Source organism: Tasmannia lanceolata, unplaced genomic scaffold (assembly GCF_043159265.1).
Source record: "Tasmannia lanceolata isolate RefF3 unplaced genomic scaffold, GAP_Taslan_0.1 ptg000035l, whole genome shotgun sequence".
Classification (NCBI taxonomy): Eukaryota; Viridiplantae; Streptophyta; class Magnoliopsida; order Canellales; family Winteraceae; genus Tasmannia; species Tasmannia lanceolata.
In genome coordinates this window covers 1,258,062-1,275,486 of record NW_027518712.1, presented here as the reverse complement: position 1 = coordinate 1,275,486, position 17,425 = coordinate 1,258,062, and positions in this window count along the sequence as shown.

The following is a 17,425-nucleotide window of genomic DNA, read 5'->3' as shown; positions in this document are numbered from 1 at the left end:
AATTAAAAAAATGTACTTGAATCCTAGTTTATATTGGGTTTGAGTCTATTTCGCAGGGAAGAATCCTAAAACAAAATATACAATGTCTTCAAACAAAGTATATACCGAGGATACCCCGTCGCTAACATATGCTTCAAGGTTTATGGGTATATCAGTATGTCACAGGCTGTTACATTTCTGCAAGACTTCAAGCTTGGTCATTACATGAAGATTCCTCGAATAACAATGTTCATGGGTCAGGTATGTGCCTCTCCTCTTCCACCTTTCCTCTTTACCCAATTGAACAAATTAATAACCAAATATGTCATCCTAACAATATCTTTCTCGTTGTAAATAATGACAATGAAGATGAATGGAATGAAAATTTCAGGTGGTGGGTACCCTGATAGCAGCACTTCTGTACTTGGGAACTGCATGGTGGCTCTTGCAGAATTGGAAGCCTCAACCGGTGGGGAAATTACTTGGATGGGTGCCCCTTCGCTTCTTGTCCTACTGCGAAAGGCATCGTAGTTGAAGGCTGCCCAGTTTTATGAAAGTGGAATGAGTTCTGAAAGTTGAAGGTTACCCAGTTTTCTGAAGCTAGAATGAGTTCTCATAGTTGAAGGCTGCCCAGTTTTCTGAAGCTGGAATGAGTTCTACCTTGCAAGCATTGTTAAAATAAGTTTTTCCCTGCTGCTAAGAAATAGATCAACAACTGGAAAAGAAATTTGGTTGTATATATATATAATCCATTTCAACTGAATCAATTCACTTTTTAGTGTAAATAACTGAAACAATACCGTTTACTTGAACTTTTTTTGATGAGTTTCAAATGCTCTAAATTGGAGAAGAGAATATATTCTGACAATTGGGTTTTCTGTTGGCTGAACTTCACTTTCAATAGGTCTTCGCTAAAAAATGCCTTATTCCAATTCGGTTTATAGCTATCGTTTGGATTTGCGTTTGTGCAGGCGAATGGCAAAACGAAAGTTCTACGTGGTTTTTAAGGGAAGGCAGGTTGGCGTATTTGAAAATTGGCAGGACTGCCCTCTTAAGGTGAACAAGTTTAGTGGAGCTTGTTACCAATCATATGGGACCAGGCAGGAGGCAGATGTTGCCCTTCATGCTTATTTACATGGCAGTAGTGGGTGCATACAAAATGAGAAACAGGAGAGCAGCGTTGAAGGGTATTCACTAGCGTCAACAAGTTCTGCCTCATCAACTTCCTCTTCTACTTAGATTCTTATGTTTGGTGCTGTTATTTTCATTTTACTGGACATCTGTAGTGGATGTAAATATGCTTGGGATTGTAAATATGGATCAAAACCAATTCTTTTTTCCGCTTCACTCTATTTATATATAAATAAACAACCTTCTTATGGCGTGATAAAAATTTTACCCCTTACATGTTGCAAATAATGCGTAGGCAACGCTTTTTATTACGATATGCGAATGTTTTGTTCGAAGCAATCATTGGCAGAATGTCAACCATATTTGGTATGAGGTTTAGATCGAAGTCACCACAAATAATGCATGGCCTACCAATTTAATTTTCCATTCTTGCAATTGATCTCATGCTTCCAAAATGGACTAAACATACCGCACCATAGGATGATTCACAACCGTCCATTGATGGAGCACAATGTAAAGAGGTTGTGCCCAAACCGCAGAGTCGTGGGTTTATCCTAACCTGGGCAGTCAAGTTTTTTTGTTTTTGTTATGGAGTTCATCTACGGTGGGGGGCTACGATCAATCTATGGAATTTTCTTTTGCCACAAAACCTATTTAAATTGTGGCCCATCAAATGGACGTTTTGGATCATCCTATGGTGTGGGGTGGAGAGCCCATTTGGAAAGAAGGGGGTGGCTGTTGTCATAAATGGTGTTCAATTCATCAACAAGTTTGAAGAAGAATTTTGTTCTTCCCAACAGTTGAAGCAACCAAAGAAAGCACCGGAATTATTTTTTTTACCGGGATTAATTTTTTTCCCAACAATCTCCCAGGAAGATTTTTGTTCCACACAAGTGACAAGAAGCAACAAAATTCCACCAACCAAACGGACTTGCAACTTGGGGCTCTATCAGACAAAGTCCTAACATTTTCACCTACAGTAAAATACAAAAAGCAGGGATCCCATTGCCAACTATGACGCTGAAAATAAAAACTAGAGAGAATAACCACAATTAAATACAAATAAATCATATTTCCATCCAATAGAAATATAAATTCCCCCAAAACTTGTTGAACAAATATTTGAAGATTTTGAAAGTCTTTTACCATATTTCGCAATGAACCCAATGCCACAACCACCATCACTTCACAGAACATGATTTTTAATTACAAATACATACTTCTCAGTATGCTGAGATACAAACAAACTCTGTGTCCCTACAGCCCGATTTCTGTCCTATGCATATGCGCCCAACAATTACAAATAAATTTACTCCATTTTACCCCATTTTGCTTACAAATACACACAAAACTTCACTGCAAAGACCATCAATGTCCATCCTGTTTACACCATCCATGAGAACTTCACATAATTTACCCGAGGTGGATGAATAAATGTAAACCCGATATGCCAAAGACATAAGTCTATGAAGCTCAGGAGGTCTTCTTCATTTTTTCACTCATATATCCCCCTTAAGAATTAGATAAAACGGAATACATCCCAAAAAGATCCAACTGACTATAGAAGAATCTACCTAAATAGGATCCATACAACCAACTGATAATCCAAAGACTATAGAAACATATAGATAAGCCTAATATAAAGAGAAATATGAGCAAGACAGGATCCATCATCAGAGAACTAGATCCATCTACTGCTCCGGAGGAGGCGGCGACTGATGGGAAGAACTGCCCGACGCCTGGCCCCACTTACCACTGGAGATGAGGCGATAATAGGCGGCCCACTGGTCATCAACGTGGGAAGTCATGGTCTGGAAGCGAGTCGAAATCGCAAAGTCGACATGGGTAGACAACTGCTGAAACTGAGAGGCCATGGATCGCTCAGTGGCCTCCTGCATGTGAGCCAAATCTTGGTGAGTGCAGAACTGAGATGTATCTTGTGACGGCTGAGGTGCCCCTGCAGCCTGGTCCTCGGCTTCATAGCCTCCTCCATCGACATAATCGATGTCAATCGCTGCTTCATTAAGACCCATGCGGTTAAAGGTCTGAACATCAAACGGGGCCGTAGGAGTCATGGTCATCTCTCCATCCAAGGTGATGCCGAAGTGGCGGAAGACACGGGTGAGAATCATGCCATATGGTAAGGAAGAGCGGTAGCGTCCAGGGGTGTGAAACATGTAGCGAAATATGATATATGGCAGACAAAGCTGGCGGCCCTCTAGGATGCTGTAGATAATATATGCCTCTAAGGGTCTTAGGGCTTCACGCATCCCAGCACGAGGTATGAAGATGTGGTACATGAAGTTATGGAGCATGCGCGCATGCGGAATGAGGTCGGCAGAATGTACGGGCATATTAGACTGGTAGCGCCGTGTTATCCGACCATAGACAGTGTCATGATCAATATCATCAAGTGAATGCGTCCCATCTTCCGGCAAAAAATAGTGTAAGAGGCCCTCATGGCTAATCCCAAATACTGTGGCAAAAGTCTGATAGTTGAGTTTGATGACAGTTTTCTTGATCTTAGATTCGATTTTGAAGAAGGAAGGGGAAATGGTGAAATTGGCATAGAAGAGACACACCAATCGAGGGTCGTTGATGTGAAGGTTGGGTGTCCAATGAAGAGCATCAAATTTGGCCTTTAAATCAAAATTTTGAAGGACAGGGGGATCAATGTACCTACCGGTGAGGATGCCCCTATTGCCGACGTCGGCCCAGAGTTTCTTCGCCTTATCCCCAGTGAAATAGGAGTTGGCCACAACCTCGGCAGCCACAGCCTTGGCCTTGGCCTTCTTTCGTGAAGGCCCTTCTTCGTCGAGAACTTCTTCACGAACGTATTCGGGGTCTTCAACTTGGGAGGAGCCTCCGATGTTGAGATTTTTGGTTTTAGGAGGCATGGTGAGAGGAAATGTGGGTGGAGAGAAAAGTGATATGTAAAGAAGAAGAGAAATAGCTCTAAAATGGAGGAAAAAAAGAGAAATAGAGAAGGGAAGAAAGAAAAAACAAAAAAGGGGTGAAATGCTAGGGTTTTAGGAAGAAAAGAGGGATTTGGAAGGGAGAAGAGGGTTTTGGAGGAAGATGTAGGGAGAAAATGACGGAAAGAAAGAAAAAGTGGAGTTAGGGTTTGAAGAGAAGTGGAAGGAAGAGGGAAAGAAGAGAAGAAAAGTTAAAAAAACGAACCGGGTCCAGGGTTATAAAGCTCCTGGGCCGATTCTCGGAGTTCTGAGAACAGAAGGCAAAATTTTTTTTTCCTGGCCCGAATCTCGGAGTTCCGAGAAATTATCTCGGATCTCCGAGGTTAACCTGGACGAAATCTCGGAGTTCCGAGAAATTGTCTCGGACTTCCGAGAATAGACTGATTTTTTGCAATTTCTACTGGACCGAATCTCGGAGTTCCGAGAAATTATCTCGGAGCTCCGAGGTTAACTTGGACGAAATCTCGGAATTCCGAGAAATTGTCTCGGACTTCCAAGAATAGACAGATTTTTTTCAATTTCTACTGGCCCGAATCTCGGAGTTCCGAGCAATTTTCTCGGAGCTCCGAGGTTAACCTGGCCAAAATCTCTGAGTTCCGAGACATTGTCTCGGACTTCCGAGAATCTTTCGAGGTTCCCTCTGCCCATATATTCGGAGTTCCGAGACAAAATCTCGGAGCTCCGAGAATTATTTTTTTCTTCTTTTTTATTTCTTTATTTTTTTATTTTTTATGTAAGGAGGACATAGCAAGTTCAAACCATGAACTAAATGCATGAATTGTCTTTTGCTACACAACCTATTTAAATTGTGGGCCATCAAATGGACGTTATGGATCATCCTATGGTGTGGGGTGGACAATCCATTTGGAAAGAAGGGGGTGGCTGTTGTAAGAAATTGTGTGCAATTTATCAACAACTTTGAGGAAGAATTTTTTTCTTCCCAACAGTTCAAGCAACCAAACAAAGCCGGAAAAGCACAAAAAACAGGGGTCCCATTGCCAACTATGACGATGAAAATAAAAACTAGAGAGAATAACCACAATTAAATACAAATAAATCATATTTCCATCCAATAGAAATATAAATTCCCCCAAAACTTTATGAACAAATATTTGATGATTTTCAAAGTCCTTTACCATATTTCGCAATGAACCCAATGCCACAACCACCATCACTTCACAGAACTTGATTTTTCATTACAAATACATAGTTGTCAGTATGCTGAGATACAACCAAACCCTCCCTCTGTGTCTCTACAGCCTGCTTTCTGTCCTATACAGATGCGCCCTACAATTACAAATAAATTTACCCCATTTTGCTTACAAATAGACACAAAACTTCACAGCAAAGACCATCAATGTCCATCCTCTTTACAACATCCATGAGAACTTCAAGAGCTCTTCTTCATTTTTTCACTCATATACCCCCCTTAAGAAAATCGCCACAGTCCCCGAACTCTCAGCGCAAGAATCTTTTGCACAGCTGCAGCCGATAAGCGGGAATGTCAGACTTGCTGAAAGTGAATGGATCCTTTGCATACAGATGGTCGATCGCTTTAAGCACGAACAAACCACATTCGAACCTGCATAACAACGGTTGTATTGAGCGAATAAAATTCATACCCTAAAAAAATAAACATTTAAATATACTGACCCATTGGCCTGTTGTGGGAAATTGTCCATCTGATCATATTGAAAATGGTCTATATCACAGCCCCTTTCCTTGAAGTACTCCTTCAACAACGCTACCTGCAAGTGGTTAACATTGACAGGTTTAGGAAACATAAGTGTTATACGTATAGATTTATAAGTAGGAAAACATTGAAGATGCTAACCCACTTACGGTCAATCCTGCTCGTTCCTGGAACTCCAATCCTTTACAGGAATTGCATTCGTGGAACATTTTGGTGACCATATCGACAATGAGAAGAACCCAGTGGCTGTCTTGACATAATGGTAATAGTACCATTTGTACTGCTTCTAGCTGGTGTTCTATAAGTCTACCGTGGAGAGCGTCCTTCGCCGTCTTCCACTTTTCTACCCTCAGCTCCTCAGTCACTTCGCTCCCCACTGCAGTAAGAGTTCCCTAAAAAAAAAGGAATTCAATGGGATACTACAGATATAATCTTATGTAAACTGAAATGTGGGAAGATAGAAATTACACTTACATGTACCACCGAAGGAACGAAGACAATTCCGCCCCTAGGATCTGCTAACCCATCCTCGTTGCAGGACTGTACGTGCTTCCCATAAATATCCACGATCTTCAAGGAAGAGAAGTAAATGTGAGATGTGAGGTAATGTAGATTTTATTGATAGAAAATGACACTTACAGTGCCAGTCAGGTATTGTCTGACATTCCAAAGATGTTGTAGGTCTTCGGCTATTACGTGTACATCATCCTTTTCCATGAGAATATCACTGCAGAATTGTATTAAATTGTTAGTTAATAATTTTCATTTATGATCACCTTAAATCATGGTCTAATATAATTCACATCTACTTGCCTTTTCTCATGCTTTAGGAGTCTCTCTATCAGAGCTGTTCTCCTTCCCTTAGGCAACATCCCGTCATCCCGTTTCTTCTTGGGGGGTGGTTTAGGTATGTTGGGGTCCTCACCCTCTTCCTTCTCTTCCTTCTGCCTTCTCTTTCGGGTCTTCCCTGATAAGTAGGGGCTTTTTCTAGCTCTCCCAGGTTTCCTACTCCTTCCATCCATCTTCACACCCCTTACAATGCTCCCTAATTCGGAATCCAGCACCACTTTCAGCTCAACTTCAGTAGATGGTGCCACTTCCTTCCTCACCTCCATTTCGAACAATCGTTGCAAAGGTTTAACGATCACCCCGTGTGTGATGCCGAATATTTCTTTATGTGACTTGGGCTACTGAGACGATACATCTATTAGGGTGGCGGCTGCATCCATGTCACATCCAAGGTCAGCTAAATCCGTCCAATCCTCGCACATCTGCGAAGATAATCGTGCACCTTGAGATGCATTTTTGCCCTTCCTCTCCTCCTCAACCCCCTCCATCCTTCCCCCTGTCCCTTCATTTGTTCTCTGCATACGCTCCATTCCTTTTTTCAATTCCTCTAACTTTCCCACATCTTCCTCTCTTTTTCCAACATCTTCCTCTATTTTTCTTATTTCTTCCTCTGCTGCTCTAATCATCTGCCACTGTCTATCGACTACATCTCTCTCTCTCTCTCGCCAAAATTTTTATATGCTTGCAGTCATCTTCACTTCCTTTCTTCAATTCACTTTCTACTCCCAAAACTATCCCCTCGGACTCCAACTGTTCCTTATCGGCTTCCGTTGTCTCCTCAACATCCTAATGTTTAAACACGACAGTCAATGATCAAATTTTAAATACCAACAAGTAAAATAAAATAACGTACGCAACATAGTTTTGCTCGACTGCATTACCTCATCCTTTAGGTACTGTGACTTCTCTAACAGAGATACTTTCAATGTCACCAGCACCTGAATATTTGAAAAACATAGTCAGCTAACAAGATAGTAGTATTGATATATACGTTAACAAATTTTTAATATCTCACCTCCGATTTCTTTATCTGCTTCTGCTCCACTAATCGATATGTCTTTGATTCGTTTGCTTTCCAGTCCCATTTAAGCACACGTGGACGAGTAGTTGGATTGGTGGGAATCCAAAATGTGGTATGCTCGTATAACCATACCTGCATACATATGAAACACCATGTTAATCATACTATAAACAGCGCAGTTAGAATATTAAACGTCATGAGTCTAAATTACCTGAATCACCAACGAGCAGCCACCAAGGTACCTGCCACCCTTGCTGACTCTGTCTAGGTAATCTACAAGCCGGTCATACACTGCCATCGCCCAATTATACATGCCAATCTTTCCTATGTCGTCGATGTAGGGCCAGAACAGCTCGTCAGCTCGATGTGCGCTTTTTGTGAAAAGGACAGAGGCAAAAAGATGCAGGAGAACATATTTGAGGGTCTTCTCTATCGAAGCTTGATTTCTTCCTCTAACTATTGCTTTAATCTCATTCTCGATAACCGATGCCTTCACGTTGGCCTCTGGAAATGGCCAGCCAGGCACTTTAGGTTGGGATTTAGTCCTGTCGATGACAGAACCCTCACCACCTACATTCTCTCTCCAGTAAGTGGCAGTCCTAATGCCAATGCAACATCTCTTGGAACGAAGGAGACATTTATACTCCCTAACGTGAATGTCTTACTGCCAGGAGTCCACTTATCGTGGATAGCTCTTACGAGAGGCTTGTGCATGATAATGTCCTCCATGCCAAACAGATGTCGAAAAGGTGTCTTTTCTATGGCATCAAAATGGACTGGCTTGAACTTTATCATGTCCATTGCCGATTTGAAAGAAGCTGGAGAACATCGAGCTGGGACATATGGAGCCTGCAAAACAAATTACATCGCCAAAATATATGTGGTAAATGAATTAACTTACTATGATTGCTACAATTAACAACATACACACTTACATGTGTTTGTCTCTTCTTCACAGCTCCCATTTTCGTCTCCTCCCCTTTTAAACTCCTTTCTGACCTTCTTGCAGGCTTTGTTACTTTCCGTCTATCACTCTTTCGCATCAACATCTTTCAAGGCTTTGCAATGGCTCTTGACCGGATAAAAACTGTATGGCAATGAACAACCAAATCAAAATCACCGAGATCAATTCATAACCCAAAAACTCAGTTATATTGACCATCATTAAAATTCTGATCCTCATCATCTGTAAAAGAAATTACCAAGAAAATCAATAAAATCCAACCCATAGCATAAACTCATATTCCCAATCAGGTCTATTATGAAGAAAAGCTAGCAAGCAAACCAATAATTATTACAATTCTCATACTAAGCTGAAAATATGTATCGTGTCTGTAACCTCTAAGGTCTGCCTTCTTAGATATCAAGCAAAGCAAACAAGAAACAAAAGAGCTGACCAATAAGTGCAAAGATCAGTGTTCTATATGAATTTTCTCAAACCACAACAACAACGACAAACCCCCAAAACAGATTAGGAGGTCTGTTAAAATTCTGATCCACATGGGCATCAGGTGAGTATTAGCTCACATGACTTTAAAAAAAACTCATAGCATCAGACCTTTTGAGAAAGAAAGCAGATAAGCACTAGCTATTGGAATTCAATGACCACCATTGGACCAATAATTTAATAAATGAAATCGAAGATAAAACAAGTGAACCATGACTGCTTAACAATGAACATGGGTCTCCACATGGTATTAAAGAAGGCCTATCAGCTAGAAACTGTGGTCTTGAAATTCACACTCAAGCGTTCCCAACTACCTATATTGGGTTACTGGTAGGTAAAGGGGGACTCTGTAGGGCAATATAGGGGAGCTGTACATGGTATTGAAGAAGGTGTTATGGGTCCTTAAATGGGGTAGGAGAAGTCTCCTTAGAGGGCCATCAACTGCCCACCATGGTCCCCACGTTCACAGAAAAGGGTTTTCAGCTACCGAGGTGGGGTTACTAGTACCTAAAGAAGGTTTTGAAGGGCAATATAGGGGAGCTCCACATGGTATTGAAGAAGGTGTTATGGGTCCTTAAATGGGGTGGAAGAAGTTCCCATAGAGGGGCCATCAACTGCCCACCATGGTCCCCAAGTTCACAGAAAAGGGTTTTCAGCTACCTAGGTGGGGTTACTAGTACCAAAAGAGGGTTTTGAAGGGCAATATAGGGGAGCTGTACATGGTATTGAAGAAGGTGTGTTTGAAATCCCATTTCTCCACTCCACAAATTGTAAAAATAAAAGCCTAGCATAAACAAATAGCAGACGAGCATTTGCATTTATTTTACTCTGTAGGTAGAAATGCGGTAAGTGATATGTACATGAAATGAAATCGCATTTCTCCATTCCACAAATTAACGTAAAAAATAAAACCCTAGCATAAATCCAGAAGATGGTCTTGAAGTTCAAAGTCATGGGTTTTCAGCTACAAAAATGGGGTTACTAGTACCTAAGGGGGGCTTCTCATGGGCAATATAGGGGACCTGTGCATGGTATTATAGAAGGGATTATGGGCCCTCAAATGGGGTAGAAGAAGAATCCATGGAGGGTCCATCGAATCAAGAAGATGGTCCTCAAATTCAAACTCAGGGGTTTTCAGCTACATAAATGGGGTTACTAGTACCTAAGGGGGGCTTCTCATGGGTTTTCAGCTACCGAGGTGGGGTTACTAGTACCTAAAGAGGGTTTTGAAGGGCAATATAGGGGTTTTTGAAGAAAGTGTTTTTGAAATCCCATTTCTCCACTCCACAAATTGTAAAAATAAAAGCCTAGCATAAACAAATAGCACACGAGCATTTGCATTTATTTTACTCTGTAGGTGGAAATGCGGTAAGTGATATGTACATGAAATGAAATCGCGTTTCTCCATTCTACAAATTAACGTAAAAAAATAAAACCCTAGCATCAACAAATACCATAGCATGCAACTCTATTTTACTCTGTAGGTGGATACGCATATATGAAATGAAATCACATCTCTCCATTTCACAAATTAATGTACAAAATAAAACCCTAGAATAAAAAAACAGCAGAACGTTTCTCCATTTCACAAATTAAAACAGAAAACCCTAGCAGCAACAAACAGCATTTACAAGCATTTACAACTACTTTTACTCTGTAGGAGGAAATGCAGTAACTGACATCTATATGAACTCAAATGCCATAGAAAAACGGTTGAAAAAGGATTTCCCCCCCCTTTTGCATCTCTCTCAACCTGATTTTCCTTTTAAAAATTAAAAAAAAAAGAGATTGAATAAAGGAAGGGAACGAAACGACGTACCAGGTAGGGTTTCCTTCAAATGCGAGGTTTGATACGTGCTTCACCTTCGTCGAGATCGCAGGAGAGATTGCCGTAGAGATCACCGGAGGAGAGGACGAAACAAAATAAAACAGAGACGAGAGGAGAGAAGAGGGAAGAGAGAAGAGGGAAAAGTTAAATATTTTTTTATTTTTCTAAGTCAAATCACTCTGTTTCTGCAGAGGGGCATTCTAATCATTCGAATTTTCGTTAACCGGGTTTTGACCCCCTTCTATGATTTTCAACAAATACTTGACCCCTGTGATATTATGTCATTTATTTGTCCCCCCTGTGTCAAATTTCCAAATGTAAAAAGGGTATGAATTGACTTGCTCATTCAATCTTTTCATATCGTGTTTTTTTCAATTAAAATAATAACACTCTTAGTCTCTCTCTTCTCTGAGTCTCTTGCCACAACCGAGCAGCTGAAGAGACTAGTTTTGTCCTGCCCAATTTTCGTATTAAATGCTGCTGCAGATAATTTAATTCTTGTCATCATCTCAAATTTGTCATCATTTCAAATTCCCATATTCCTTTATTCAGCTTATTTTTCGGGAGATGATTTTCTCGCCCCCTGTATGATAATACACCCCACCTTTTAACTTGAATCGCGGGCAAGTTAAAAGTATCCTATTGGGGGGCCAAAAAACCAGCTCCCTGTTTTTCCAGTGCAGAATCCTTACACCAGTACAGCCAATCTTTCTCCTCCCTCCCTCCCTCCCGGCGGGGTCAGCAATTAAATGGTCTAGACCTATGAACAAAGTGGGCCTCACTGTTTCTCCAAAAAAAACCATGCAACAACAAAAAGACACCACCATATACTGTATTTTAAACAAAAAATCATTTGCGCCCAACTTTGGTTTGGCCCCCCGCGTGGCGCCCTCTCACCAATAGATTGTGCGGCCCTGTGCCATATGTTAGTGCGAGATTGGTGCCCGTATTTTAACCCAACAGAATTTATTGAGAAAATCAAATTAATGTAAAGCCCTGATCGTTTTGGATCTTGTGTGTTGATTCTGGGTCCAAACTTATTATTAGATTCCAAGTCATGAGAAATCATACGATGTGTTGCCGTATGAACCCGTATTTTTTAAAGTTGGTGGTGGAACCTCTATGCGCGACAAAAGCTAGTATGCGCGAAAAACAATTTTTTTTATTTTCACCAACTCAACCAAGATCCAAGTTACTAGATTCATATTGGTGATGGAGTGGAAATACAAGAGATTAAGAAAACTTTTAATTTGAACGTCCTCCCTCAATGAACGTTGCTTGATCTATTCCCTACTAGGTGTGCTCGGTGTTCTTCAAACCCGAATTCCTCCGAAAGTTGAAGTAGTGGCTTCTACGGCTTGCAAAGATGAGGTAGGAAGAAGATGAAGTCCTTGGGTTCTAAACCCAACTTGAAATCTCACCATCTACTTGGTTTTCAGAACTAGAAAACTAACTAGAACAATGATACACTACACTAGAAAGGAAACAGAGAGTCTTTGGGAGAGAGGGGTTTGTTAGTCCAAGGGTTCCCCATGGGTTTAACTAATCACCTTGTTTTTATGAGTAACAAAACCAAATTGATTAGCATTTATGAACTAATGAGTTGCCTTGTAGAGTTGTGCTTCAGAACAGGTTCACAACAAATCCATCTAGCACTACATTATGCTCTACCTTGAGGATCAACACATTCAAAGGTCAAAGAGCTAGAATATACATTGGGAGCATGTCAAAAGCATCACTCCTTAGAAGATCTTACATCAAAAAGCTCAAACTCAAGTATCCCAAGCAAGCCGAGCTTCAAAGTGGAGTAATATTGAAGATAAAGTTAAAGACTAGTTAAATAAATGTTCAAGAGAGCATTTCAAATGGTAAAATGTACATTCCCTCTCTCTTGAATGTTTTCTCTTGATCAAGGCAAACTTAAAAGACCCTAAAATATGTTCAAAAGGTATTTCAAAACCAAACATCAAAGTTTGCGAAGTTTTAACTGATTTTGAAAAAGAAAAACAAATTTCAGTGCAGGCCGATCGACCGGCCCTGGAAAAACACCAAACTCTATTTTCCAATAGCGTATGGCTTTGGGTTGGGGTTGACCGGCCCCAGTCGACCGGGCAGTCGACCGCAACAGCCCGGTCGATCGGCCAAGTTAAAATTGCTTTTTTATACAATGGATAGTAATGGACAGTGCTCAATGCACGGTCGACCGAACCACCCGGTCAACTAGCCCTGGAAAAACTGTAGTCCTTGGGGCATAACAGCTAGTTTTCAAACTGACCCAGTTTTTATGGAAATGCCCCTAAACTGCTATATTGAAGATAAAACTCATTATATATATACTCAAAATGGGTTTCAAATCAATGGTGATGATTTCCCAACTAATTTTTTGGCCTTAGTTTAACACTTGCAAACATTCTTTAAGCCAAACCTCTCTCCAAATCTCCTAAGCCTCGATCTACAGTAAATCATATTAGATATTGGATTAGGCTATTACTTGTAATCTATTTTGAGAGAAACTCTATTGAACAACAACTTGTAATCAAGCCTATCAAGAGGCTAAAACACATTTTCTTCTTAAGCTATCATTGTAAGGTGGGAAGGGCACTTATCCCTTAAAAGTTTATAAGGGATTTAATCCTGGCCGTTAAGGAGAGATTGTTGGAGAGTGCTCGGAGACCCGGAGCCTTATTCATGGGTGAGTGTGGAAGATGTGGAGCCATCTTCGTTGTAGCAAATCTTCACATAGTGGAATCCCTCAAGGAGCCAAACTTGAGAAGAGTTGAGTAGGCCTTGTTTTAAACACCGAACCACTGTAAAAATCCTTATGTGTTCTCTTCTCTTTTGGTACATATCTCTCCCTTGCACTTTCATGATCACATCAACTTAAGGTTGAATAATTACATTTTCTTTGACTTGGAAACTCACACTTTGCTAATTGGCCAATAATCTTCTTAATCAAGTCTTTCATCAACTAGGGACTTGAGCATACATCTTTGACAGTGGTTTAGGTCATTTAATCTAACTTAATTAAGCAAAGACAAAACTTGGTTGAAATTTGAAAAATGAGAAATTTTATGAAGACAACCAATTCACCCCCTTCTTGGTTGCCAAACCGGGAATTCAATTGATATCAGAGCTTGGCTCTAATTTTGTAACCCTAATAGGTTTTGAGTTAAAGATCATCTGCTGGAAATTAATATGTTGATCCATATGAAATCTTATCTAAAAGGTCTAGATAAAGACATGTTGAAGATGATTGAAAATGGTTTTCTTTTAAATTCTAAATCTAGAAAGTTAAGTGAATATGACAAGAAATTATTTACAATTATTATAAAAGCCCTAATTACCATTTGTTGTGCCTTACCATCTAATCTATATGATAATGTATCCTCATGTTGAATGCTAAAGATATTTCGAATACAATTGAAAATCTTCACTGTCAAAATAGCTTAGAATTCGATTTTTTTCTATAGTTTGAAAATGGTTTTCTACCTTGCATTCCTTGGAAACTACCAGTTGGGTTTTACTAGTCACTTTGACTGTTTATTTAGAAGGAACTTCATGTTATATCTTATTTTCCCCTACAATATGATCCCCAGTTGCCTCAAACTTGTATTTTTTATTTTTATAAATGTAGTTATATCGTGCTAGCCAAACAAGAATCTGTTTCATAGAAAATGAAGGGGATGAACCACTGTCAACATGCCCACAAAAAGACAAGAGAACTCGAATGCCGATGATTCACAGAAAATACCATGAAAATGACCAAATCAACAGTCGTTTCCACTGCGACTTTATTTCCAGCACCAGATCCCATTTTAGAAATGTTTTCCCTTTAAGCGGTAATAGAAAGTGGGCCCTCTTTTCATTCAAAGGAAGAGATGGAACTGCCCCTCATTGTAAATACTCATTGTGGTGTACTGTCTTACATGGATTCTTCTGGTAATGGTTGGTTAAATCAGGATGTGTTATTCGTTCTTCTTCTTCCATTATTGGAGGCAACTCAGCATCCATGCTCTTACTAATCTACTTTCTGGTAACAGAAGAGAGAGAGAGAGAGAGAGAGAGAGAGAGAGAGAGAGAGAGAGAGAACTTTTAGTACACTTATCCTTTCATCTTCACAGACAAAACGTCAATCATCCCGCTGTTGGAAAATCAGACAACTAAGACCATCATTAGATTAAGAAAATAAGGAAATTCCATGGCCTGTTTTTCACCAGTCGAACCCCAAATGCAAGATGACTTAGCCAAGTAATGGAGAAGAACCCACCACCTTAATCTCTACTTTTTACAACATGTACTTCGGCTTGTTTTTCAACATGTACTTCGGCTTTTTACCATTTATAGTTTTCCCCATTTATCATGATTCTTTTATAAATATTTTCATTACCCCTCTGTTGGGGGTAAAATCTACGCCCCTTAATCTTGACACATGGAACAAAGCATACCGGCGGGTCTCCCCATCCACATCGTTGTTTGCTACTCTACTGACACAACTTCACCACCTGAAACAGAAAGTGACCCCCTGCACTAGAGAAGCCATCATCATCCCTTCACCTATGAAACCACGACACGTGGGTCATACACCAAGGGACGGTGTACAAGCTTTTCCCCTTACAAAAGCTCGGACGCTCGAAGAAGCAGTGTGTATGAAAATCTTTCCAAACCTCCTCACCGTCTTCAACAACAAAACCCTGAGATAAGCTTATATATCTGCCATTTTATATCACTTAGCTTTCACTGTGATATCAATTTTTGACTTGAGCGTCGGAGTGGCTTCCCGGAGCCTAAAGGCCTTGGACCCCTAACCCTTTCTCTGTGAGTGTAGGACAACATAAATCAAACCTCTACCAATCCTCGGATCAGAGAACCAGATTTTGGCATCATCAGATTGGCGCCATCCGTGGGATCCGGTCCTTGGTTCCAATTGAAAAATGGACAAGAACACTACCAACTAACAACCAAGTGATCGACACCGATGAGCTAGGCGAGAAAAACGCCCTCTGGATGCGAGCGGCTTAGATACAATCTCCTTCTCCAATGAGGACTACCACGCCGTCCACGACCCTCATGACGGTACTATGGTCGTCCAGCTGACTAACGCAAACTTCGATACCGAAAATGTGCCGATCGATACCGGAAGCTCCGTAAACATCCTTTACTATGACACGTTCAAACATATGTGCATGGGGCGCGCCGGCCTCACCACAGTAGATCAATCTGTATGTGGGTGCTCTCAGCAGGAGGTTATGGTCGAAGGTAAGGCTAACCTCCCGGTAACCTTCAGCACTAAACCCGGATAGAGGATCGTTAACCAAACATTTCTCTTAGTGCCAGCCACATTCGCCTACAATGCCATCATGGGAAGACCCGCTCTCAACAAACTGAAGCCCGTCGTCTCTGTACCACACCTCAGGGTGAGGTTTTCCCCCGACCAAGGAATTGGGAAGGTGCGGGGCGACCAGGAGACTACTCGCATCTGCTATGTGACCGCTCCTAAGGGTGTCAATCATGACCGGGAGCTGCTCCCCATTGAGACCCCAGATATCCGTAACGAAGCTCAGATCATCAGAAGGGAGCCTATAGAAGAGCTTACTCAAGTTCCGCTCATCGAAGGAGACGAGGAATGAACAGGGCAGATTGGATCCCTCCTCACAGGAAAATCTTTAGGGGTGTGTGGACCCCGATCCCGAGGAAGGTGGCAAGGACACGAGATCCACATCAATCCTCTTAGACCTCCACACGTGAAGGAGAGCTCTACCAAGGAACTCTCGAAAGAGTGCCTCTCACAGCATGAGTTGCGATGTAAAATGAGATACCTCTTTATTCGAGGACTACCCCAGAATCGAGACGTACCTAAAATAACTCAAAGTCGCCATCCAAGGAAGTAGGCTTTGGATCCCATACTCTACTCTGTCACAACGGATAACCAGAGATACAAAGTGCCTGATGACGAATGGGGAAGGTGTTAGGCGCCCCCAATTCGCCCGAGTGTAAACACCCGGTCTCTTATGCCATTTATTTATTAACTTTGAAGAATTTTGGCAAAAATCATATGAAATGGGAACGAATATCCCTGAGAAGACGTCTATCTAAGCATGCATGTCTCGAGGATGAATAATAAGCACACACAAAAGAAATGAAAGAAGTGTCTCCTAAGTATAACTAGGTTATGAGTGTCATGCCTAATTGGTGTCTAAGTTTTGGTGGACAAACACAAGCATGCTACAACTAAAGGTATAAGATCTGTACAGGAAAGTAAGAAAATACAACAAGCACACAACACAACTCGACTCCACACACGACTCGATACGACAAACCCTAGACTCTAGTGTGAAATTTCACTCGGACCAGGATGGCCATCCCGACTGCTCTACCTATCCCGGCCTCGGGAAGAATCAGAGTCAACGTAGTTCGGTGGCCTATTCTAAACTACGATGCCTAACCATCTAAGACCGCTATCCTAGACTCAATCAACTAGACCAGACTAGTTTTTAAAGCTGCT